General features: G+C 41.0%; 1 protein-coding gene across 7 annotated transcripts in view; it reads left to right on the top strand.

Moving 5' to 3' along the window:
- LOC109030907 (cyclic nucleotide-gated channel alpha-3) overlaps positions 1-25,042 on the top strand; it is a 562,958-nt gene that overhangs the window by 17,782 nt on the left and 520,134 nt on the right. For 6 of the 7 annotated variants that reach the window (XM_072300918.1, XM_072300919.1, XM_019042125.2 and 3 more), the window contains exon 1: positions 9,063-9,373. The gene's annotated coding sequence lies outside the window, so the exon portion shown is untranslated. Of the gene's footprint in view, positions 1-4,939; positions 4,985-9,062; positions 9,374-25,042 lie in introns of those variants that run through there. The other variant, XM_072300917.1, reaches the window with a different exon arrangement.

The raw sequence follows: 25,042 nt of genomic DNA, 5'->3' as shown, positions 1-25,042 counted from the left end.
AGTGGCGTGGCGTACTTTGCGATACATCGATTAAACTGCCATTTAAACTTATGGAAAATATCAATAAACAGCTGGTGTTCGCAACAAACGCCTCAATAATCGATTCTTTACCATAGCTTCAAATGGGGGAATATCGATGATAATCGATCATTCACGCCTCGCCACTGCGTGGCACCATGCCATTTTTTTACAAACCAACTGGAGACGTCGCACACGGAGAAAAAAACTTCGTGCGTGGGACCCAAAGTTTAGGTCTTATGGATCTCTGAAGTTTTCGGATTGAGCATCCGAACACTTAAGGTCCAGCTGCTGAGGTTCGGATCACACATCTGAAACTTCAGTTCTTACATCTGAAGTACTTCAGTTCTTACATCTGAAGTACTTCAGTTCTTACATCTGAAATACTTCGGTTCTCACATCTGAAGTACTTCAGTTGTAAGAACTGAAGTGTCAGATGTGTGATCCGAACCTCGACAGCTAGATCTAAAGTGTTCAGATGCTCAATCTGAAAACTTCAGAGATCCAAATGGATGAATTTTGCAATTTGGAACTATAAATTCTGACCCGGTTTAAAAACAACATATGTGCCATTAGTTTCCCTATGCACATAAGTGTTTTTTTAGATGAGTCAGAATGTATAGCTCCAAATTGCAAAATTCAGTCCAAATGACCTAAACTTCGGGTCCCACGCACGAGGTTTTTTTCTCCGTGCACATTTCTCACGATATTGAGATGAAAACTAGTACATAATTTCTGCGAAACCTGTGGAAAAATCGCGTATTGCCGCGATCAACTTAATGCGATAATCGGATAAAAATCGCGGTATTTCTTACGTATTTACAAACCGCGCGCTGGAAAGATCGCGAGTTTTGGACCTCTCACGGGAATTCTGCCGTGCTAAGAAAGAACGCTGTATTAACATTATTCGAGAGGTGCCAAATTTACTCCAATAAAATGCTCATTTTTGAGAAAAGTTATGAATATTTTTCCTGCAAATTTTCAGAATCTTTAGATGAAATTGCGAACAAAATTATCTGGATAATTGGAAGAAAAATATTTAAAAAAATTTCCTAAAAATTCGCGATTTATCAAAGGAAATGTGGCAACGCCTGAAGGTTCATACGGCGTTCTTCCTTAGCATGGTAATTTTTACAAGAGTAGTCGATGTATCAGCATTCAGCACACGTCAAAGAGGAAACCAAGCATGAAACTATCCAAACACTGGAATGAGTATGTGGTGTGGTATCATGCGGAAATGAAGGAAAATCTTAGCTTTTCGCCTTGTCTCCAATTGAGGACCTTTATGAATGTTGGAATAATGCTCGCATCTCTGTATGCGGAAACCAATCGCACAACTATTCGAACTTCAGAGTAGGTTAGAGAAGTGGTATCGCTCGAAATTGAAGGGAAGTATTACCTTTTCGTCTGTCACAAATTGAATATGAGTGTAGCGCATCGTTGTTTGCGGAAACCAATTCCGCAACCATTCGAATGCCGGAGAAGGTATGTCATGCGGTAATAGGTGAAAATAACCAAAAATCTTAGCTTTTCGCTTGTTTCAAAATACTGATGTGAATGAATATTGTGCTTGCGTCGTTATCAAAACCGATCATTTTCCGCGACATCGAGGCGAAAATCATACAAATTGTATGTTTCATTCAATAGCGCGGAAAAAGTCGCGTATTTTCCGCAATACTTACGTGAATCACTAAATACAAAAAGGGCACATGTCCAGAAAACCGAATTGTTCAGGAGACACAAAAAACTGTTTATTTCGTGGTAGATATTTTTTTGGAAAGGCGTTACGTTTAAAAATATCTACCACGAAATAAACAGTTTTTTGTGTCTCCTGAACAATTTGGTTTTCTGGACATGTGCCCTTTTTGTATTTAGTGATTCACGTGAAAAGCGCGTCGTGACTCTAAATTTTTAACAGAATTAGTAGAATTTTTACGGATTCCCCGCGAACCGAACTGGAAACGCGAAGTTGGTAAAACCGCGTATTTTCCGTGATACTGAGATTAAAATGTCTGCATATTTTATGTTTAAATTGACCGCGTTTAACAGAAAGGAACCAAGCCACATCAGCCATTTTAACTGATCAATTTACATTTTTATGAGAGAGCGTTTTTGCGGATACCTTTGAAAATTTTAAGAAATTTTCCTCGTAAAATGGAGAAAATTCACTGAAATTAGCACGAAAATCTGTACAACCGTTTTCATGTAGAAAATTGAAATTGCCCAATTGAATTTGGCAATAGCTGATGTGGCTTGGTTCCTATCTGTTTAACGCGGTCCAAATAACCGTTGATAAAAGCACGAATTTTTTCAACGATCACGGAATTTTACTCGAAAATGATTGACAAAGGTGAAGCGGACACCGAGCGCGAGGGCGCACCTATTTGGATTCCCGAGTAGGTATCTGGTGTGGTATCACCCGGGAATGAAGGAAAATTTTAGCATTTTACCTGTTCCAAATTTCTAAACTTCACGAATGTAGGTAGGATGCGCTCGCATCGCTCTCTGCGGCAACCAAGCGCGCACGTTTTGAACTTCGTGGTGTGTATGTGGTGTGGTATCATGCGAAAATGAAGGATACTCTTAGCTTTTCGCCTGTCTCCAAATATTGATGTGTAGAAAAATTTTGCTCGCATCTTTATCATAACAGCGTATATTTCACGATATTGTGATGACAGTCGTATAATTTGTACGTCTTTTCAATTACGTCGGGTATTTTCCTCGATATTTGCGTGAAATTCTCATGTGATCGCTTACTTTTTACAAATCCGCGGGAATGATCGCGCATTTCAACGCGATAATGAGATGAAAGCGGGCAACTCGTTTGAAACTGGCAGAAAAATCTCGTGTTACGGAACCGCTGGAAAAATCGCGAATCTCTTTGATTATTCGCAGGACTTTTTATGAAAATAATGCTTGATGTAATTGCAGAGGCCAAAGTGGACACCGAGCGTACCTACGTCTATTCGAACTCCGGCCGGAGTACCTAGGGTGTTCAAAAAGTAATGCCCGTTTCCGTTTTTTGAGCGAACGGAAACAGCTGTTGATTTGCTGCTTACGTGTACTTAAAGTAGACTTAATTACCAATAAAACAAGACCAAGAACAGCTCTCCAGCTTAAAAATTGACTGAGAGACGGGGGTTTGAAAATGATATGTCGAGGGACACTTGGACACCCTCCAGGATTTTAAGCTACAAATTTGTCTGTCAAGAAAAAAAAAAGTTAAATGAGAATCGAGTGTTCTTATTGAAAAAACTTACAACATCTTACGGAAATGGACGTACTTTTAAGTTTCTTCATCGGATGACACGGCTGACTCAACATTCGGCTGTTTTTCGAAGTATTTTCCACCACTTTGAACACAAAACTTCAGCCGTATTACCCACTTCAAGGATCGTCTTTTCGAAGTCTTCTTGACGGAGGGTTCTGAAACATTTTTGAACAGCGGTTTTGATCTCGGCTATGGAATCAAACAGTGTGCCTCTCGGAAATTTCTTTAACTCAGGAAAGAGCCATTTCATAGCCGAGATCAAAACCGCTGTTCAAAAATTCTTCAAAACTCTCCGTCAAGAAGACTTCGGAAAGACGATCCTTGAAGTGGGCAGTACGGCTGAAGCTTTGTGTTCAAAGTGGTGGAAAATACTTCGAAAAACAGCCGAATGTTGAGTCAGCCGTGTCATCCGATGAAGAAACTTAAAGTACGTCCATTTCCGTAAGATTTTGTAAGTTTTTTCAATAAGAACACTCGATTCTCATTTAACTTCTTTTTCCTTGACAAACATATTTGTAGCTTAAAATCCTGGAGTGTGTCCCTCGACATATCATTTGCAAACCCCCGTCACTCAGTCAATTTTTAAGCTAGAGAGCTGTTCTTGGTCTTGTTTTATTGGTAATTGCGTCTACTTTAAGTACACGTAAACCGCAGATCGACAGCTGTTTCCGTTCGCTCAAAAAACGAAAACGTACATTGCTTTTTGAACACCCTATGTAGGTACGTGGTGTGGTATCACGCGGCATTGAAGGATAATTTTGGTTTTTCGCGTGCCTCAAAATACTTACTTCTATGAATTCTATTATGCTCGTATCGTTATCAAAACCGCGTATGTTCGGTGATTTCGGGGGGAGGAGAATAAAATGTGCACGTGTTTTCAGTATTGAAAAAAAAGTTGCGCATTTTCTTCGATTTAGGTATACGTGAAAATTTCGTCGTAACTTCTAACTTTTTAAAAAACGGTTGGAAATGTCACTAATTCCCACAATTCGGAGATGAAAACGCGTAATTTCTGTACAACCGGTGGAAAAACCGCGCATCTTCTGCGTCCTCGGTAAGAGAATTGAGGTATTTCTTATATTTTATATGAACCGCTGAATGAATCGCAAGTTTTTTTTCTTGCTCACGGCAATTTTCATATATAAAATTGATTTATGAAATTGCTCAGGTCAAAGTGGACACCAATCGCGCAACTATTCCAACTCAGGAGTAGGTGTGTGGTGTGGTACCACACAAAAATTAAGGAAAACCTTAGCGTTTCGCCCGTCTCAAATTACTAACTTCTATAAAAGTAATCACAATAGTTTTATGCGGAAACCAAGAGCGCTTCTTTTCGATCTCTGGAGTAGGTACGTGGTGTGGTATCACGCGGAATTGAAGGAACTTCCAAACTTCTTGCTTGTCCCAAAATACGGACGTGCGGTGCCATGGATATGAATACAATTTTCTCATCGTAATCAAATTGCGTATTATTCATGATGTCGACGCGGAAATCGTTATTCTTTATATTTTCCTCATATCGCGGTGGAAGTTGCGTATTCGCCGCGATATTTATGTGATAATCGAGTATTGATTTCTAACGCTCTTAAAAAACTGCTGGAGTTTTATCCCTTTCATAAATTACTATAATGCTTTCTTTGGTTTTTCCAGATTTTCCGGCTTCCCAGCGTTCATGTTCCAAACTCCTTCTGACAGGTATGTACCATTGCACCTAGTCGTATTTTTTGACACCATCATTTTTCTTTACATCATTTAATTTTTCCTCTTTTGTCTACATTCCAATGTTCCATGTATTCAACTATCATCTTCCCACGTGCATTGGTCCGTATTTATGGTTCTATTACAAATTGTTATTTATAAATGAAGTTAAACGGGGCATCGTTTTTAAAATTTTATTCTGTAGAATCCTGTATAAAACATTTAAAAATCATATGGATTTTCGTATGAACAATTTCATAAATCTACCACCCGAGAAATCCAAAAATCGCTCCTTCACTTGTATTTATCAGTTGTTTATTTAATCTTTATTTTTTTAAAATTCGCTTCCATATTTTACCCATTTTTTTATTTTATTTAAACTTATTTTTCACTTATTCATTCATATGTTTTAAAAATTTTGCCTTTTTCATTCTTAAGCATTTAAAATGTATTCAGAACATACGTTTTAAAAATTTTGCCTTTTTCATTATTAAGAAATTAAAATGTACACAGAACATTCCCCCTTTAACTTCCGAGTGTTACCAGGAATCACTGATTCGTGGTAATCCTTGAAGAAATCTTCCTCTGAGGATTAATACTCTTATGTTCATCTCTTGCCCCTTCATCGACATCTATTCAAACCTTGCGGAATGAAGCATGCAACTTATCGAGCTCTTGCGTCTGCTGTGGTATCGCTCGAAATTGAAGGCACTCTCTTATTCCCTCGAACCTACCGTCAGACGGAATGCCCCCGTTAGTAGTTACAGCAATGCAGTAGGTTTTGCAATTTGGTGGTCCGGAGTTCGAATGTTTAATTGAATTTTTTCTCGAAAATTATAGTCGGCCAGTGAAGCAGGTTCGACTCGAAACATTTTTACCCGTGTCTGATCCCAAATCGTTCTCACTACAGAGGTGCTGATAACGAGAATGAAAGAATCCGATCTATTCGTAAGGTGGCAAAATTTTTAATCCTCCTTATCAATATTATAAATTAATTTTAGACGAGACAGCCGCAGCCGGCCTCGAGTTTTACATACATTTAAGTGAAAGAATCACAGTGTTGCCAACTTGCGAGAATCGTCTTCGCCTTTACACAACTCTGAAACGAGTGGACGAGGCAATGGAGAATTTGCACACAAAAATTTTATTGCATCATCTGAGAGTGCCTAATGAGCTGAGTTCCTAATATTTTTCATGTTTTTTTTTCTGACATGGGAAATTGGAGAAAAATACACTTAAAAGTGAGAACATGTGCCGCCTTATGACGTCATCTGGCGGCATTTTTCATTTAAATTCATATATTTTAGCAGACTAGGTTGATTTGTCTTCTTTCCTCTAATAATTGTTCAATTTAGAAACCAAGGATATCCTTGCACTCAGTGTTCGGAGCAGTGCCATTTTAAATATGAAATTCACAAAATTTAGACACCTGCAAATTCTCTATTTGAGTTGCATATGCATTTGTTATATTTTCTCTGTGCGCACACATGTACATAGTTCTATCGGAGTGAAGCGAAAGCATGAGATCTTTATTGCGATGTTTCAAAAGCTCATCTCTTGTTGTAATTTTTTGGAAGGAATCAAGTCAACATCTTTGCTCGAAAATTATTGTACTTTTTCTTGACCATATGGAAGGTCATTTCCACAAACTTTCAAGCAAAAATGTTGGTTGGTTTCCGCCCAAATAATTAAAATAGGATACGTAGATAGCAGGATTTGAAGGATAACGTAATGAACGTTGAGATGGAATATTTCATGAACTTTCAGTAATATCCTACGCGTAAATTGTGGATTTGCGGCAATCGATTGGTAATCTGCCTAATCCGCATTTTTCGCTAAAATCTGCTTTCAGACCCATTTTTAGGCCAGTATCAGACCCTAAACACAGACATGCTTAGGGCAACTGAGATGGACTTTTGGCGGAGGCCTGCTGGCATCTCAAGAAGAGAGCGTATCCGCAATGTAAAAGTACGCGAGATCATGGGTGTAGAGAAGGACATCGTGCACGATATCAGGTCCAAGCAGTTGGTCTGGTATGGACATGTGCGAAGGATGGCAGACGACCGGTTGCCCAAGCAGGTCTTCGATTGGGTTCCTCCCGGAAGGCGACGGCGTGGACGTCCTGTGAAAGGTTGGCGACAAGGGGTGGAGGAGGAGATCAGAAGGTGCCAATTGCCTGATGATCTCTGGGAGGATAGGGGGCAATGGCGATTGGGCGTCGCAGAGCGCGAGGCGGCGCTGTAAAAGCGACTTTATGTATGTATCAGACCCTAAAAGAGATCTAAAGTGACTAAATCACGCTACGGATTATACAGGGTGATCCAGAAGTCTCTTCCACCCCTTCTAACTGCCTACCTAATTGAGGTAAAGTTTTGAAACTTGGGGGATGGTTTTAGGTCGAAAGGAGCTACTTTTTGGCTCCCCGAAAATTTTCAAGCAGTGTTTTTGGATCACCTTGTATAGACCTTCAATGTGCAAAAAATTGCAGAGTTAAGGAAAGTCAGGGTGGGCCCACAACTGGCCCTATTTCATACCCCTCCTTACCGAGTTTTCACAAGTTCCTATCGTTTCATGCCACCCTGACTGCGGTACAACAGCAAGATGTCTACACGACTGGAAAAACAGGGAAAACCGGGAAAAATAGGGCATTTGATCATTGTCTAGAAAACCAGGAAAAGACCGGTAATTCGATCGTAAACCGCGGAAAGTCCTAGAATTTTGGAATTTTGAATATTTCGCGGTTGTTACTGGCTGTTATGCAGTAACTAGGATCTTGTTTCTTTCAAAAGTTTCTCTTGACTTCATGTCGCACCTTCTAACACCATGGTATTTGAGGCAATGACTTTCTAACGATTCCCCCGCATTTGGACTACATTTTGCAATTCGGAATCATAATTTCTGGCTCAACTGTACAAACACTTATGTGCTTCAGGAAACTAATGGTCCATTTGTCGTTTCTAAACTGAGCCAGAACTGTTAGTTCCTAATTGGCAAATGTAGTCCATCTGTGCGGACAGTTTTTTTTTCATTATTTTTTTCTATTTCTCTCATCGCACGGCTGAAACCAGGAAAGCCATGGAATTTTTTCCTTTTTCGACAACCTGGAAAAGTCAGGGAAGTTAATTTTGAGAATCTGTAGATACCTCGACTAGGGTGGAATGATCGTAAATTTCACAAGGCTGTAAAAAATTTCATATTTTCCAGGACCCAGAGTATGCAACCCCCGCACTCAAACACAGAAAAATAGAAGACATTCGTAATTTTAACATTTTGCGAAACATGAAAAAGAACCGGTACGTGTATCTTTCAATATCGGCGGTGTAAGTCGGCAATCGCCTAACTCGTTTCCGGTGTCTGAAAATCTCCGCCTCCATGTTAATTTTTTTAAAGGAGAACAAACTGAAATCATTCCTTGAAGTTTTTGCAGAATATTCTTCGCACGGAGAAGAAAAATCTCGGCAGTTTAAAAGAATACCCGTTGAGTAGTTTCACGTTTAAGAATTAAAGTATGACAGTAAGTTTGCGACGTTGCAAACCGAGTTATGTCATTGCCGACTTACACCGCCGATATCTTTGATAAATTTCTGAAATTTCTTGAAATAAAAGGAAGTAGTTTGCCGTTGAGTAGTTTTCCGTTGAAAAAATAAAGTACGACAGGAAGTCTGCGACGTCGCGAACCGAGTTATTTGATTACCGGCTTAAACCGTCGATACCTTTGGTAAATTTCTGAAATTTCATGAAATTCCACGTGAAATTCCCAGATTTAATTTTTCATGTTTCGCCAGCCTGCCCGTAGAGTTATTCCGGGACGAGCGTAGGCACGTTTGCCTATCTCTCGGTGACCGGGCGCTGTTGCACTGCGGGCTCATCGCTAGCGGCTTCGGGGCGGGGGCAGGGGGGGAGGACGTGTGAGAGAGCGCGACACATACCGGCAGATCATCGATTGGCCGGGCTCCGGAGTGCGCGTGCCGGGGCCGGTGGACCCGAGCGGGGGGGGGGGGGGGGGCGGCGGCGTCGGGTCGTTTTCCGCAATGGAGGCCGTGGCGGCGGCGGTGGCGTGCGGGTGGCGCAGGCGGGCAACGGAAGGCGCAGCATCCACATCTCGGAGCTAAGACGGCGCCGCGCCGAGCCGGAGGGCTCGCAGTCAGTCGGCAGGATCCTCTCGCGGTGGCTCCACCCCTGACGCGCTCTCGCTCTCGAGCTCTCGCAATGTGCAACCACTGCAGTGACTACTCCTCTAATCGTTATTCCATGCGCTAGTCCCAGTCCGCGGTCTTTCGCCGTGTGTGCGCGTTCGTGTGTGATCGTGTCGCCTCCTTTCCGACTTCCGGACCTTCCTTCTCGTGTCCAGTGCTGTTCCCGTTTTGTGATAACTTGAAATTCCAGGTAAGCCCCGAGAGCTTTGAGATAACCTGAAATTGCTGGTAAGCCGTGAGAGCTTTAAGAGCTTTGAGATGTTCACAGTCGGAGAAAGACTCGTTCCTTAAAGAATCTTCGGTTCTACGGATACGACTTCAGGTCGTATTGGTCGTAAGCAACGACAAAGTTTTCGGTCGGTGGAACTCAATTTCGGCTCAGGGTCACATTGATGGTCGTTCCTTAAAGAATCTTCGGTTCTACGGATACGACTTCAGGTCATATTGGTCGTGAACGACAAAGTTTTCGGTCGGTGGAATTCAATTTCGGCTCAGGGTCATATTGATGATGGTCGTTCCTTAAAGAATCTTTGGTTCTACGGATACGACTTCAGGTCATATTGGTCGTGAGCGATAAAGTTTTCCGCGAGCAATAAAGCTCCTGAGAACTTTGAGATGTTCACAGTCGGAGAAAGAATCCTCGGTTCTACGGATACGACTTCAGGTCGTATTGGTCGTGAACGACAAAGTTTTCGGTCGGTGGAACTCAATTTCGGCTAAGGCTCATGTTGATGGTTGTTCCTTAAACAGCTTCTCCGCTTTAGAGCTCTTATTTCGATTTACATTGCGACTAAGGTAGGTTCAAGGAAGCTCTCTAAATATCACCATAAGTCGGACAATTTTTGCAAAACTCGAGGAGAAGTCAGCAGTATAATGTTGGAAATTGATTCTTGTAAGGGTTTAAAATAATTTGGCAAAAAGTACAAATTAAGGAGAAAAAAAGTCTATGTTTTTGACAAGCTTTTAGGTAGATGCGAACCTACTTAAAAACTTTACAAAAACTTTCGTATGTTTTCCCCCGTGTTTTATACTTTTTGTAAGGGTGAATCATTGCGATCTCTTTCAATGGTCCATTTCTAAAATTATACCGCCTAATTTAACTCGAGATGGGCAGAAATTGTCAGGCGTTTGCCTCTATTTTGAAGGCCTTCTTGAATCTCCCTTTACTACTGTGTAAACCAAATGGGATCTGTTAATGAAAGGGGCTGTTTAAGGATCGACCATCAATGCGACCCTGATTTGGTCTAAAATACCGAAGTCTTCGGTAAAGAAGGCGAGCCCTGGCAGGGCTAACTGAATCGGAGGTTACCTGCACCGAATTTCAGTTCTTATGACGGAAAACTTTGGTAACCTGAATCGGAAACTTTAGTGTTATTTTTGAATGGAAGATTTATTCTCATTGAACACCTTTTCACCTTAAGGGTGGCAAAGTTTTGAAAATCAGGGAATCCAGACAAATTTAATAAAAACGACTCAACTGTTAGAAGTGGGGGAGTTGTACAATCCGAAGAAAATAATATGCTGCCAAAGCATTCAGGATGACAAAAATGGCTCCAGTGATGTTTAGGTGCCGGCGAATCAGCATTTCTTGGATGCACCTATCAGTGAAATTCTATCGTGGTGTAGTTAAGCTATTCAGGGACCAACGAACACATTATTTTTATACATTCAGAATGCCATCGGAGTATGTTATTTTCTCAGTGTTGAAATTTGTTCATAGCGCCGATCGCACTTATGCGCCTTGCTTTGTCGGTCGAATTCGAATTTTGCCGTTGCTTCCATCCATGAAATGCTAATAGTTTCCCGAAATTCTCAAAAAGGCGAGGAGTTGTCAGGAAATTTTTCGTCTAAGAATCCTGGAAAGCCATTAATTGATGAATTCTAAAAATGTATGTCATTCTCTTAAAGAAAACGTGGGCATCAAGTTCAAGATTTTATGTCAATACGGGAAGTGCTTAGAACGCATAATAAGTTATCGCATAGTTCGCTATCGATTTGGACTTACTTTGGTTGGTTTTCTCTCGGTTGTGCTGACGAAATCTTTTGGTTAAAGATTTTAAACCCGTAAGAACAAAGCACTGGTATTTACAACTCTTTATTCTAGTTGGAGGTAATCAAATGCGCCGCATGACCAGTTGCAAGTCGCAAGTTTCAAGCAGGAGAGAGGGAAACAGGTCACATATGTAAGGTCAGCAGGTTTTTTTGTGAATCCTAAGGTGTGTCTGAGTAACCTGAGGTCTTAATTGATTCAACCGAATTTTTCTTTTATCATGTCAGTTAATTTAACCGAAGGAAAATCAATCAAAAACATGGAAACTTACAACTGTGTGTAACGGAACCCGCTCAAAACGGAAAACCGCGGTGTTGATGGATGGACATTTTATCATTGGATTTTCTGTGATAAATTAATCTATTCATAGTGCAAATATATTTCTGCCTCGTTAAATATTGATGTTCTCATAGCGTGTTGCAATGCTCTTAGTCCTTTGCGGATGGCAAGGTTTTGAAAATGCAGGGAAATCTTTAAACGGTCACTCAATTTGATTTGCCTGTGAAAATCCGGGGAATGCAACCATTCATCTCCTTAACCTGTTCGAAATTTTCAATGGCGCGATTTGGATGTTTCCTTGGAAATTTGAAAACCTCCTAGCGCGACACACAAAAAACAAAAAAAAATCAGACTGTAGGTAAGATGAATTTAAGAGAATCTTCAGGTGTCTTGAATTTGATGAATTTCATTTTTGAATATAAGCTTTCGATCGAACTGTACACGAGAATATTCTCTCTTTTTAATTTGAAAAAGTTTTTTGGAAGCTATGACAGAATGGTTTGTCTTAGCACAAATAGTGCCGCACAAGTTGACGATTAAAATTTCTAAATAAAAACTCAAAAAATGGAAGAATTTTTCTCCCCGAGATTACTCATACTCAGTAAGCTCTTTCATACATAAATTTAATGAAAATTGCTTTATTAATTTATGTACCCTATATGTTAATTATACTAAACAACTTATTTTTCAGAAGATACGTACTAAAACCTAAATAAATACATACACTAAAGTCGCTCTCACAGCGCTCTCCGGCGCTTTTCGACGCCTAACCGCCACAAAACTCGGTCCTCCCACAGGTCATCAGGGAGTTGGTATTCCCTCATCTCATCCATAACCCACCAAAATAAATTTTACTAAACAATTATAACTAAATCAAATTAATAATATTTAATTAATTATAATATAATAATACAGAAAGTTACTTCAAACTGTGCAAGAACAACGATCCTTTTTCTGCTATTGCCAAAAACCGAGCAATTTAATTTTTTAGAAGAGAACGTTCGTGTCCATGTTTTTTAAAATTTCAAGGAATTCGCTTCGTACTTTGTAGGAAATTCACTGAAATTTGCACCTAAAGAATCTGCACAACCATTTTCGTGTAAAAAATTTAACTGCTCCATTAAATTTGGCAATTGCTGATGTGATTGGTTTCCTATCTGCTTAACACGGCTCAAATAACACTACGCTTGCGCATATATTGAAATTGACCCAGCCGCGCGGGAAAGTGAGTCAAAGCAGTGTCTATTAAGAACCCTCGAGTCCTCAAAAATTTAGCCGGTTTCCTCGTCAAGAGTGTAAACTTTACGCGCAATGTATGCGTGGGAGGGGCGAAAAACATGATTTTCGAATAAAGTTTCGTGGAGCCTACTTAAATATTCATTCTCGCTGCTCCTCTCGACTTACCACTCCTCGAAAGCTAATCAAGAATTTCATTTTTTCCAATCCAGTCTCTCCCCCTCTACCTCTTTTTATTTCCCCTTGTTCTCCGGACGATTCCAGAACGTCTGGAAAGTTATGAATACATCTCGTCCCTCTCGTACCGCACCTTGATGAGCAACTTCTCAAATTTGTTACAATATCCGTATTTTTTCCAACAAGGTGCCCCTTAACGCACCCGCAACCCCATCTGTTTAATTCGGTTATGTTAGAAATGCCTCTCATTCAAATTGAATGGACTCATGCGAAAACGTCCGTTGTCCAATACAGGGTTTTATAATTGCAGCAGTTTCTTTTTCCTCACGACACTGATGAATAATATCCATCTCTTTTGTGAACGTTTAATTATACTTAGGGGATTATTTATACAATTGTTCTACATTCTACATTCCTAACGTCTTAAACCACCGCACGAGAACCACCACCGTCTCAGTTACAACGAAATCGTCCACTCAAATTCTGAAATACTGTATTGGACATCGGACTTCTCCCATACGCCGATTCAATTCGTTACGTTGGTAACACCTTTCACTCATGAGGGCCGGGGCCTACCTGTCATCTCGAACATAATTTCTTAATGCCTTCCTTCAATTAAATGGACGTATTTCTGCCAAACGGAACTACGTGCATTAGAACATGAACTCTGAGACCCATAAGAATATGTACATAACAGGGCTCACATCATAATGCACATAGTTCTGTTTGATAGAAGTACGTCCTAATATCAAATTTCGGCCAAAAGTATCTACTTCAGGGCCAAATCAGTACTCATGGGCCCGGGATGCTGGTTAATAGGGGCCCGAAATCCTGAAACATTGATTACAGGTCATTACACCAAAAATTGCAGGCCTAGGATTTCTTTAAATCCGTCTCTTAGACTGGAGGACCTCTTAAGGATCAAATGGACTGCATTTTGCAATTTGGAACTATCAATGGGCCTGTTGCAAACTTTTGCTAGAGCAAAAATAAGAGTTGTTTCTTGTAGATGATGCCTCAAAAATCACGATGAGCGCATCGGCAAAATCTGAAATGCACTCATAACTTCACAATCTGCGTAAGAAATTTGCGTTTTTTTAAGCTTCCCGCTTCAAAAACGATACTACGGCACAGGTGAACATTTTGTTAGAGGAGTCGCTCCATCGTCGGCGATATTCATCATGGCCGACGCTTGCGCGCAATTCCGCGCGTAATTCGAGGAGAGTTCAAGGTCAACCAATTCGGGCGTGGAAAATATGAACGTTAACACACCGATTGTTATCTGGTCTAATCCAGTTCAGGTGTTATCTCGTCCCTTCAAACGTGTTTTGGCGGATTGGCGTCGGCCATGATGATTATTGCCGACGACGGAACGACTCCTCTTACAAAATGTTCACCTGTGCCGTAGTATCGTTTTTGAAGCGGGAAGCTCAAAAAACCGCAAATTTCTTACGCAGACTGTGAAGTTATGAGTGCATTTCAAACTTTGCCGATGCGCTCATCGTGATTTTTGAGGCATTATCTATAAGAAACAACTCTTATTTTTGCTCTAGCAAAAGTTTGCAACAGGCCCATTCTGGCTCTTCTGGAAAAACACTCTTGTGCATAGGGAAACTAATGGCATATACGTCGGTTGGAAAAGCATATGCTTTTCCATACACGACATGTTTATGGCACATCTCTTCTCTAGTCGTGAAAGCCCGACCGTACGTACGAGCAGTTATTACCCTGGATTTTCCAATTAGTATAAACTCTCACTGCGTAAACATTCTTTTCAGTGTGTATGCGATCAGCACTTGAATAAAATATTATCGATTGCATAACCTTCGTTTTGAAGGGAATTTAACCGATGCTCTTAATTTGTTGACAGTGCTGAGAGTCAAATTAAAAGAGCAGCACCGAAGAATGGTTCATTTTTGCCAAACGAACTGCAAACGAAAAAACCAACAAAAGCGTTGACCCCCGAACTTTAAGTTTGCCCCACTCTAAAACACTGCTTAGAGCTTCAGTACGGAGTCTCCAAAACATATTGTCTCCGATGAGGAAAGATGAACTGCGTCCAGTTTATTTTTTCTCGCGACAGCCGGAAAACAGCGAGACTGATATCATCGCGATGCACGACCATCAGCGTGTACAGGTGGTGGACCCCGAGGCAATTGCTGTCCCACCAGAGGAGAACCGCGTATCTGCAATTGAAACGGGGAGTAGATGTGCGGTTTTATGTCCAGCGCGGCGGGCATGAGGGGCCGGCAGCGCCATATGCTCGATAATCTGCAGCCGTCGAAAAGCCAAACCGCAGAGGGAACACCTCTCCTCGTTCACGCTTGTCCAGCGCCTGCAATGCCTGCAACCTGCAACCTGCGCTGCCCTGATGCCACCTGGAATGACCCCTCCCGACTTCAGCTCAGAGAGCACCCCTAAATTGACCGCGTTTAGAAGAAAGGAACTAAGTCACATCAGCCACTGCCAAATTTAACTGAGCGATGTTTTCGAAGAAAACGTTTCTGCGGATTCTTTTGAAACTGTAAAGGAATTTGCATCGCACTATGCAGAAAATTAACTGAAATTTGCACAAAAATCCGCACTGCCGTTTTCATGTAAAAAATTAAATTCCCCAATTTAATTTGGCAATAGCTGATGTGACTTGGCTCCTTTCTGCGAAACGCGGTCCTAATCATGTAATACCGGAGTTTCTGTAGCAGCGTGACGCAGCATTCCAGATAGCCGCCAAGTGGATATTGAGCTAAGCTGCTAAGCGTCACGTAACCATTTTGAGGATTCCTCCTCCCTCCCCGGAGGGGGGGGGGGGCATGTTTATGTTGCGTTTAGAAGCGGTTGAAAGGGGGAGGCGGGATCGAAAATCAAAAATTAGTTTGAAAATTAGTTTATTTTACTAATTGAATAATTAATCGTATCTTACTCTGTAATATTATACCACAAGAGTAAGGTATCATGCCCTAGGCGCGAAACGCTTCGGGGGCGTAAACCTCAGTTATTCATTCTTATTGAATTCATGTTACCATAATTTCTTAGCGTAGTATTCGGTGTTTTTAGTAAATTAGTCCCATCCTGTTTTACTCAGAAATAGCTAATTTCTGGGAGTATATTCTGTAAATGAAGGATGACAAATAGTGTCGATCGAAATGAGAAAAATGTACATTTCTGTTAAATTCAATCGGTAGGTACTCGTGTACAAAATTTTATAACATTCAATTACTTAAAAAATTTCAACACTTGTAAAGTCACGAAACAAAATGTTAAGTTTGACGACTTTGCAAAATGTGGAATTTCACGAAATTGCTCGAGTTGAGATTTCATGAAATTGATAACGTTGGAATTTCACGAAATTGTTGAAGTTGGAATTTCACGTTTCAAAACTGGGATTTTGACAAAATTTCGAAACGTCGAGTTTGACTTCGCATCCCCGGCAACCCTCGGCCGGGTGAAATTGACTGCACGCTAAGTTTGCAAACGTCACCGGGAGGACTCTTTCCCCCGTCGGAATCGGCAATGATCGATTAGAGGTGAGGGGGGGGGGGGGGGTTACGTGTTGGTTCTCCAGTACTCCAACGGTTGAACAACTCATTTTTGATAGATTCGCTTTTAAGTGTAGCCGGCCGCGGCTTGGAGTTTTTGCTCGCCCGATGGGTTTTTAGTAGCCTTTAAATTTGCATCCCACGTCACATCCAGCCAGTTCACTCTCCCAACGAACAGGTCGCGCACAGATTTCGCAGTCGCGAGTTCTGAGAGTGAAACCTAAATTAAAGTACTTCAAGATATTTCATTTCAAATATCGATTAAACGTCTCGGCAAAAGATATTTTAAACCGTAGCTCCCAACGGTGTAAAATAAAGTCCGATTGAAAAAATACAGTGCCTATGGTACCGCTGCCAGGAGAGATATTTTCCTGAGCATTTGCAAGTAACTTCCTTTTAATATTCTCCTTGCCTGCTCTCTTTTACACGAAACATTGTCTCTAGCTCTCCCATAAAAGCACAAATCTGCGTAGAGGGACCAATGGCATGTATGATGTTTCTAAAATGGGCCAGAAATAGTGGTTCCTCATCGCGAAATGTAATCCAAATGGACTACATTTTGCAATGGAGAATTAGCATGCACATTTTTCATTGCTTCATCTGAAAGTGCTTAAAGAGCTGATTTCACATTTTTTTACTACTTTTTTTCTGATGTGGGAAATTGTATATAATAGATTCAAAAGTGAGAAAATGCACCGCCTAGTGACGTCATCTGGCGGCATTTCCCATTTAAACACATGCATTGTAGCAGATTTGATCATTTTGTCATATCTTCTCCAATAATTGTGTTCAGTTCACGAACCAAGGGTATCGTCGTGTTCAGTTCACTCAGTAGTTCCCACTTAAACATGAAATTCATCAAATTTCAGACACCTGCAAGTTCTCTATCCTGAACTAATTTTTGGCTCATCCATGTAAGCACTAATCCTCATAGGGAAACTAACGGCACATGCGGTGTTTTCAAAATGAGTAATCAACAGTAATTCCTCATTGCAAAATTGATAACAAGATCAGTCCTAGCGCTGAGCTGAGATGCCACCCGGTTTTTATTTTTAAAGCAAGTACTGAGCACGGATATGAGACTGCGCTTGCAAATTTTCACGCTGCTAGATAAGAATGAATGCAGGAGTGAGTCGAAAGTTTTTATTCTGGTGGGAAACATCAGGTGCACAAGTTCGGGGACCCCCCCTCTCACCCCTCCTCCTTCCCTCGAGGTCCCATGCAATGGTATTTTTCAAGATATTACACTCGCATATTAAAATTCATATCCCAGGTGTTATAAGACTCTGTCGAGGATTCCGGCATTCATCCCTTTGTCGCCTCGACTCCGGGAAGGAAACTTTCTCCATTCCGTTTTTAAATTAAAACGCTTCTTGTCGTCCAAGTTTTCGGAATGTTTTTAAATTCTTTAATACCGAATGATCGCCGAATGTAAACAGTGTTTATGAACCTCGTTAACTCTGCCTGAACTTATTTCCGCCACTCCTCGACGACTCGTGGTCGATTCCGGTTTTCCCTGCAGACTTGATCTAGCAATTTGGCAACACCAGCTTTCCTCCATTTAAACCTACGCTAAACAATCGATTCATGTCGGAGCACCTTGCCCCTCCAAGAATCCATACATTTCCATGGGTTTAAAGGGAGAAAAAACAAAGTTGTTGCCAATTTACTGAATTCGCCAATGTTTCCTTGCCTCGCGCGGTCCGAGCCAAAAGATTTCCGTGGTTTCTACTCTCAAAAAAATCGGAAAATATCAGGAAATTCAGATAAATCAGGGAAATATGAGGATTAATTGTCAAGGATTATGACATTCTGTGGGCGTCAATCATTTTTCATGCATTCTATTCATTTCATCGAATACTTTGATTTGTTAAATCAAAAAAGTGTCAAATTATTCTCGTGAAAAATCAGGAAATATCATTGAAAATATCGGGAAAAATCAGGAAAATGTCAGGAAAATCCGAAATAAAATTTTGGTAGGTACTCTGATTTCCAAGAATCTGTACCATGCAAATTTAAGTTAATCATCATGATTTTGAAAATTACCCCCTCGGAGGTTTTTTAATGAAAATACTCCCCAAAAATTGACGTGTTCCTCATGAAAACAGTTTACGGTTATGGAACTCAGTTATTCAAATCTTGTCACGCACTAGATATGTCAAGATCAAGCATCACGTGCTTTCATGCAAGTATCGGCACGAAGGGGTGAATTTTAACCAAGTATGTATTTACCCCCAGAGGCTGTGATTATAAACAAAGATACAAAGGAGCAAACACGCGTTTAGGGATCGCCTTCAAACCAGTGAGTAGGCAGCCCCATGCCGTCCGCGTTTAAATAGTTATCGCAGCAGTCGATTTCACTCTGGAAAGCCAGTGTTTCGAGAACGTGAAGGTTGGTCTTTTTTCCTCGTCTTCGATATTATTTCACTCGCAGTGGCGTGATGTGCTTTGCGATGTACCGATTGATCTGCCTTTTCAACCCATGGTATAGAATCGATTATGAAGGTGTTCGCTGCGAACACCCTGTTTATCGACCCTTTTTCATAGGTTTAAATGACAGATTAATCGATACATCGCAAAGCACACCACGACACTGTTCGCTCGGTGTTAGGAGTGGAAACAGCAATACTGAGTAAAGAAGCTGTTTTTGTCTTTTTCCTTTTCCCACACAGCAAAGCACTAACGTGCACTTCGCCATTTAAAACAACGCAAGGTCCCTTGGACATCTAACTATTGAATTCGATTGCTTGTCTTCAAATTTTGCAGTTAATAGTGACATTGTATACTCTCCGAGGGTAACGCAGCGTCACACGTTGCATACCGAGTCAGATTTTTGAAGTACTATCGTGGAAACTCATAAGGAAAGAACAGAATTTTGGCAACACTGCGCGTTGTGAGATAAATGGAGAAAATAGTTCGAGAAAAACCTCGCCGGAGCCAAGACAATAAATTGGTCTACATGATTTATTAATGGGGTGTCAGTAGTATGTGTCTTTTCGATCCCATCCCAGGGAAACTAAATTAATCAAGATGTTATTAGCTTCTCGTGGGATGGCAATAGCTCAAAAGCAAAAATATGGAATCTCACACCGCACTGTTGCAAATTTTCTCCCAGATTTATCGTTTGAGCGTGTTCAGAAAGAAGTTACTCCGAGAAACATTTTAATGTTTATTCGAGGTGAAGATCCGTATGGGAATTACAAATCGACGGTGTAAGTCGGCAATCACATAACTCTGTTTGCGACGTTGCAAGACTTCCTGTCATACTTTATTTTTTAACCGGAAAACTAGCCAACGGAAATTCTTTGAAACTGTCTTGATTTTTCCTCACTGTGCGAAGAAAATTCTGCAAAAATTTCAAGGAGTGATGTCAGTTTGTTATCCTTTAAAAAAATAACATAGAGGCGGAGATTTTCAGACACCGCAAACGAGTTATGTGATTGCCGACTTATACCGTCGATATGCTATCCTAGTACTTCTTACCAGTTATTCTCGTTAGTTGCCAATGCAATTTTTCTCCTTCGTATCATGTAAAATGATTAGTAATCTAATCTAGCTTCTGCAGTCTGATTTTTTTGTTTGTGACAGTTTGCGAAGAGCGCAATGGTGGCACTGGGTTTTTCTAAAGCAAACTCTTAAGCTCAAGAAAGCTAGCCATGCTTTTGACTAGGCAAGCTAGCCATCGTAAGCTTTGCCATGAGTTCTCACTCATAGTGACGAGCTTCTGCCAATGTATTCGCTTCCTATCTCTGCATGAGGAGTTTGCATGGATATAGAAGTGGATGACCATGACAGCGGGGATTTTCTCTGTCATGGCCTCAACTTTCACAACAAAATTTTTACACATTTCAAATCAAATTGCGAATACATTTTTTTGGGAAAAATTGGAAGAAAAATATCTAAAAGTTTCCGTAAGATATTCGTATTTTATCGGAAGAACTTCCAAAACATGTGAAAGCTCATGCGGTGTTCCCCTTAGTATGGCAGAAGAGCACTGGCATTAAGTACTGAAAACTTCATTAGATTCCATCCCCGCGCGCCGTTAGGATTTTTTTAAGAATATTTTTTGAATATTTTTTCGAAAATATTCTTTTTAAAATTTTTATAAAAGTATTTTTTGGCAGCGTCCAGAATTAAAGACAAAAAAGAAAATTAAACAAATTCAAGTGAGCAAGCTTTTTTAGCTCCTCCGAAAGCATAATGTCAAGATACGTGGTTTTAGACTTCAGTGCCTGAACTAATCCATTTGGTTTACACCGTAATCAAGATATGTGCAATTTTAGTCTGAGCGGCGGAGTGGGACGAGTCCCCGGCTAATATTGGTATTACCGCACCCCGAAAGGCGGCTCAGTGGTGGGACTGGTGGATGTTACTCAGCCTCATCCAATTCCAAATCATCCATTTTGGACTGAAGCATCCTGGTCTTGGATCCTGTAATATTTTGAACATGCAACGAAAGCTGAAACCCCAATTTCCAAACGAGCTCCACGGCCAAATACTCTCAGCGAAATAACGCGAGAACGGAGGGAGGGAGAACTCTAGCGTTCGCATACGCGATCGCGACGGCGGGACTGCGAAAGTGCAAAAATGCACATCTTGTTCGCGGTGTTTCGAAATCTCCTCTCGCATTTAATTTTATTTGAAGAGAACGAATCAACATTATTGCTATGATATTTTCACAGAATAAGTTTACCAATGCACCAAGATTGAGGTTGTTATTTTTCCATGCCGCAGAGACTGTTACGGCTACGTTTATTACGCGATTTAACTGGCGCTGCGTTTTCTTCTTTCTATGAGCGTGAGGTTTAAATTCAAGCATTCATTTAAGTTAAATATCTCAGTTATGAGATAATTTCAGCAGTTTTTGTTGCCCGAATCTTGTTTTGCGTGAAATGTTAAGTAGGAAATATGTGTCAGAATGGTTTAATTCATGCACGGAAAAAAAGAGGTAGGGGTTGTTGGATGATATGAGCATATCCAATTAATTGTGGTATCACCCCGATAGAGTAGGTCACCAACCCAAATTCTGCGGTACTACCTCAATTAATTAGAAATGCCCATATCATCCAACAAATTGCGGTAGCAGTACAATTTCAGTGAAAACCCCGAAACCTGTTTTTTCTATGAGCCTCGTCTACTAGCCCAGTTTTGGACACCCTGTACTGCCGTGCTAAGGAAGAACCTCGTATGAGCCTTCGGACGTTGCCCAATTCCCTCTGTTAAATTGTAAACATTTTTAATCGAATTCAAGAGAAGATTACTTGCGATCAGATCTAAATTATCTGAAAATTTCAAGAGAACATATCCATCACTCTCCTCAAGTATTAACATTTTTTCAGAGAAAATGTGGCAATTCTCGAATGTCAAGTAGTGTATATATCGTACTTTACTCGGCTGTATCTCTCGCATGCAATGCAACAGACTCATACAGCCGTGATAAGGAAGAACGCCGTAAAAACATTTGAGCGTTGCCAAATTTCCTTCGATCATACGTTTACTTTTAAGAAAATATATGAATATTTTTCCTTTAAATTTTCAGGAACTTCAGTCGAAACTGCGAGCAAAAGTATCTGAAAAATTAGAAGAAAAAAACCCTTAAGTTTAATAGGAACTTCATGTTTTATCATTTATCAAAGGAAATTTGGCAACGCATGAAGGTGTGTACGACGTTTTTCCTCAACACGGCAGCCTGCCGTGCTAAAGAAGAACGCCGTATGAACATCCGAGAGTTGGAAAATTTCCCTTGATAAAACATGTGTTTTTGACGACAATCATGCACACTTTTTTTTTTAAATTTTCAGCTATTTTAGATTAATTTGCGTACAAAAGTTGCCGAACAATTTTGGAAAAAAATATTCACAATTTTCTCAGTTAATTCGGTTTTTAACAAAGGAAAGTTGGCAACGCCTGAAGGCTCATACGGCGTTCTTCCTTAGCACGGGAGCATAGTACGTGGATGCGAGTGGGGTGGAACTGGAGCCCCCGACAAGCAGCATACCGCAACGCATTCCCCCATCGTCGCGAACCCAGCCGGGGGGCGGAAGGGGGGCGGGGGGCGTTGTGGGGGGGCGCAGGGGGCAGCGAACCAGTTATTGTTTGTTTATAAGGATGCCGGTCTGAAGACTGGAGGCGGCGGTGGCGACGCTTTGTTTCCACAAGTGACTTCATTGTGCCCCCTCATCTTTATCATGTTGCCGGGCATAAATATTCATACTCCTGTTAATTATAAATTGAATTAACCCAGGCTGGAATCTTCGCCGACTTCGGCTCCACTCCTCACTCGGCGGCGCTGCTGGAAGATGGCGTCGCAAATTATCGCCTTTCCACCGTGTTAAACTACTCATTGATCGTAATTGTTGCCTCGTTTGAATTCAATCAGTCTGATCTCGAAGGAAACTATGTCTCAAAATTTTGTGCTTTACTGTCAGAGTGTATCTGAATAGAGAGAGCACGGACATATCGAATATGGAGAGAGTACGGGCATGTCGAAATATGGAGAGAGTACGGACTTGTCAAAATATGGAGAGAGTACGGACTTGTCGAAATATGGAGAGAGTACGGACATGTCGAAATATGGAGAGAGTACGGACTTGTCGAAATATGGAGAGAGTACGGACATGTCGAAATATTGAAAGAGTACGGACTTGTCGAAATATGGAGAGAGTACGGAGTACTCTTAGGCAGTCTTAGGGCCCAACGGCCCGATTATTGAAACTATGTCGACCCGGCACGACAATACACACTACATAGCCCTACCCTAACCATGCAATAGGTCACGATTCGAATTCTTATCAGGCTGCTTTGAACTTTTAATAATCGACCCGCAGTAGGGCAACCAACTTTCTACCCCAAGAAACATTGGAAAAATGCCTCTGTCAATCTTCAGATTCCAATATCAAACAAAGATGACCATGCATGTACAGAAATGAGCGTTCTTCCGCAAATTTATGCAAAACCTGAGTTAAATACGTACTTAACAAACAGCGAGTCTTAACAGTTGTAATTATAAATCAATCTGGATAATTTAATAAATTCACAGGTTGGCTGTCCTTTTGCGCCTTAAAGGCTGACCATGATCCAACCTCATAACTATCGACATGTCGTACTCTTCCCATATAGGTACTTTAGAATAAACTAAAATGTGCACACAATCAATTTATTCAGGCAGGATTTTGCGCGAACACGAATTTATTTCCTCTCTAAAATGTTCTCTAATTGTATTAATGTAACACTCTGGATAAAGTGAACTTCCCTTTTGGCTGCCCATTTGGGCCCTAAAGAGATGGCACTCTCCCAAGATAGGCACTAGGTGCTCAACGGACGATTCGCTGTGTTAAACCTGTGATTTCCGCTCGAATATACCTTGTCTTTTTTCCGAAAACTTCATTTTTGGCCTCTCTCTCCGGTTATTCGGCATGATGTGTGGTGCGGCGTGGCTCGAAGGTAAAATTTGGCTACCGTTGAGCTTGTATTTGTACGCCGCGCTTGTCTTCAATATTCGCTCTGGGTCACCGTCGCCACATGGACCGAAAAAATCGTGTTTTTTCCATCCAGAAAAGTTGGAATTCTTACGAGAGTCGGCAAGGCTTACGCCGACTAACAAACACACTCGGATTCCACCTGGCGGAAGGATATCTCGGATTTGGGCGCTGTCGGTGTTTGCACAAGCCCCCATTACAAGGACATGACTGCGCAAAAATGGCGCGCAAACAGCGGCTGCAAATACCGAGCCGAGCTCAAATCCCCCGGTTTCGGGAAATTATTGCCTCCCTCGCGAGGACCTGTTGCTTAAATTAAGCCTCCCGTTCGCAGCGCAGCGTGCCGGCTGGCAGACTCTCGTTAGGCGCGGAAAGCTCGGTTGTGACGTCGGACCTAACCTAATTTTCGCCGCTCGGCTGACGTTTCGTCGCTCTTTTGACCTAAAGGCGTATCTCAATTGGAATTATTTATGCTAAAAGGAACTATGTTCCACGCAAACCCTATGCACATAGTTCGTTTTAGCATAAATACGCCCAATTTCCACTTAAGCCCTGTTTCCTGTATAGATCTATGCTTTCCAAGGCTCACTTGGAATAGAGGTACGCCCGTACGTCAGATGAGCGACGATTTTTGCATTTTAACAAGACTGCCGTGCTAAGGAAAAACGCCGCCTGAGCCTTCAGGCGTTGCCTAATTTCATTTGATAAAACACGAATTTCCTGGTAAACTTATAAATCGACGGTGTAAGTCGGGAATCATATAACTCGGTTTGCGACGTCGCAGATTTCCTATCATACTTTATTTTTTAAACGGAAAACTACTCAACGGAAATTCTTTAAAACTGCCGTGATTTTTCTTCTCTCTCCGAAGAAAATTCTGCAAAAACTTCAACGAAAGATGTCAATTTGTTCTCCTTTAAAAAAATAATATAGAGTCGGAGATTTTTAGACACCGCAAACGAGTTGTGTGATTGCCGACTTACACCGTCGAAATATTTTCCATCCAATTTTTCAGATAATTTTATTCGCGATTTATATGAAGCGCCTGAAAGTTTCAAGGAAAAATAATCATAACGTTCCACGAAAATTAAGATTCTATCTAA

The sequence above is a fragment of the Bemisia tabaci genome, chromosome 5, assembly GCF_918797505.1.
Source record: "Bemisia tabaci chromosome 5, PGI_BMITA_v3".
NCBI lineage: Eukaryota > Metazoa > Arthropoda > Insecta > Hemiptera > Aleyrodidae > Bemisia > Bemisia tabaci.
Note: the sequence above shows the minus strand (reverse complement) of the source record. Positions and strands in the feature narration are given on the sequence as shown.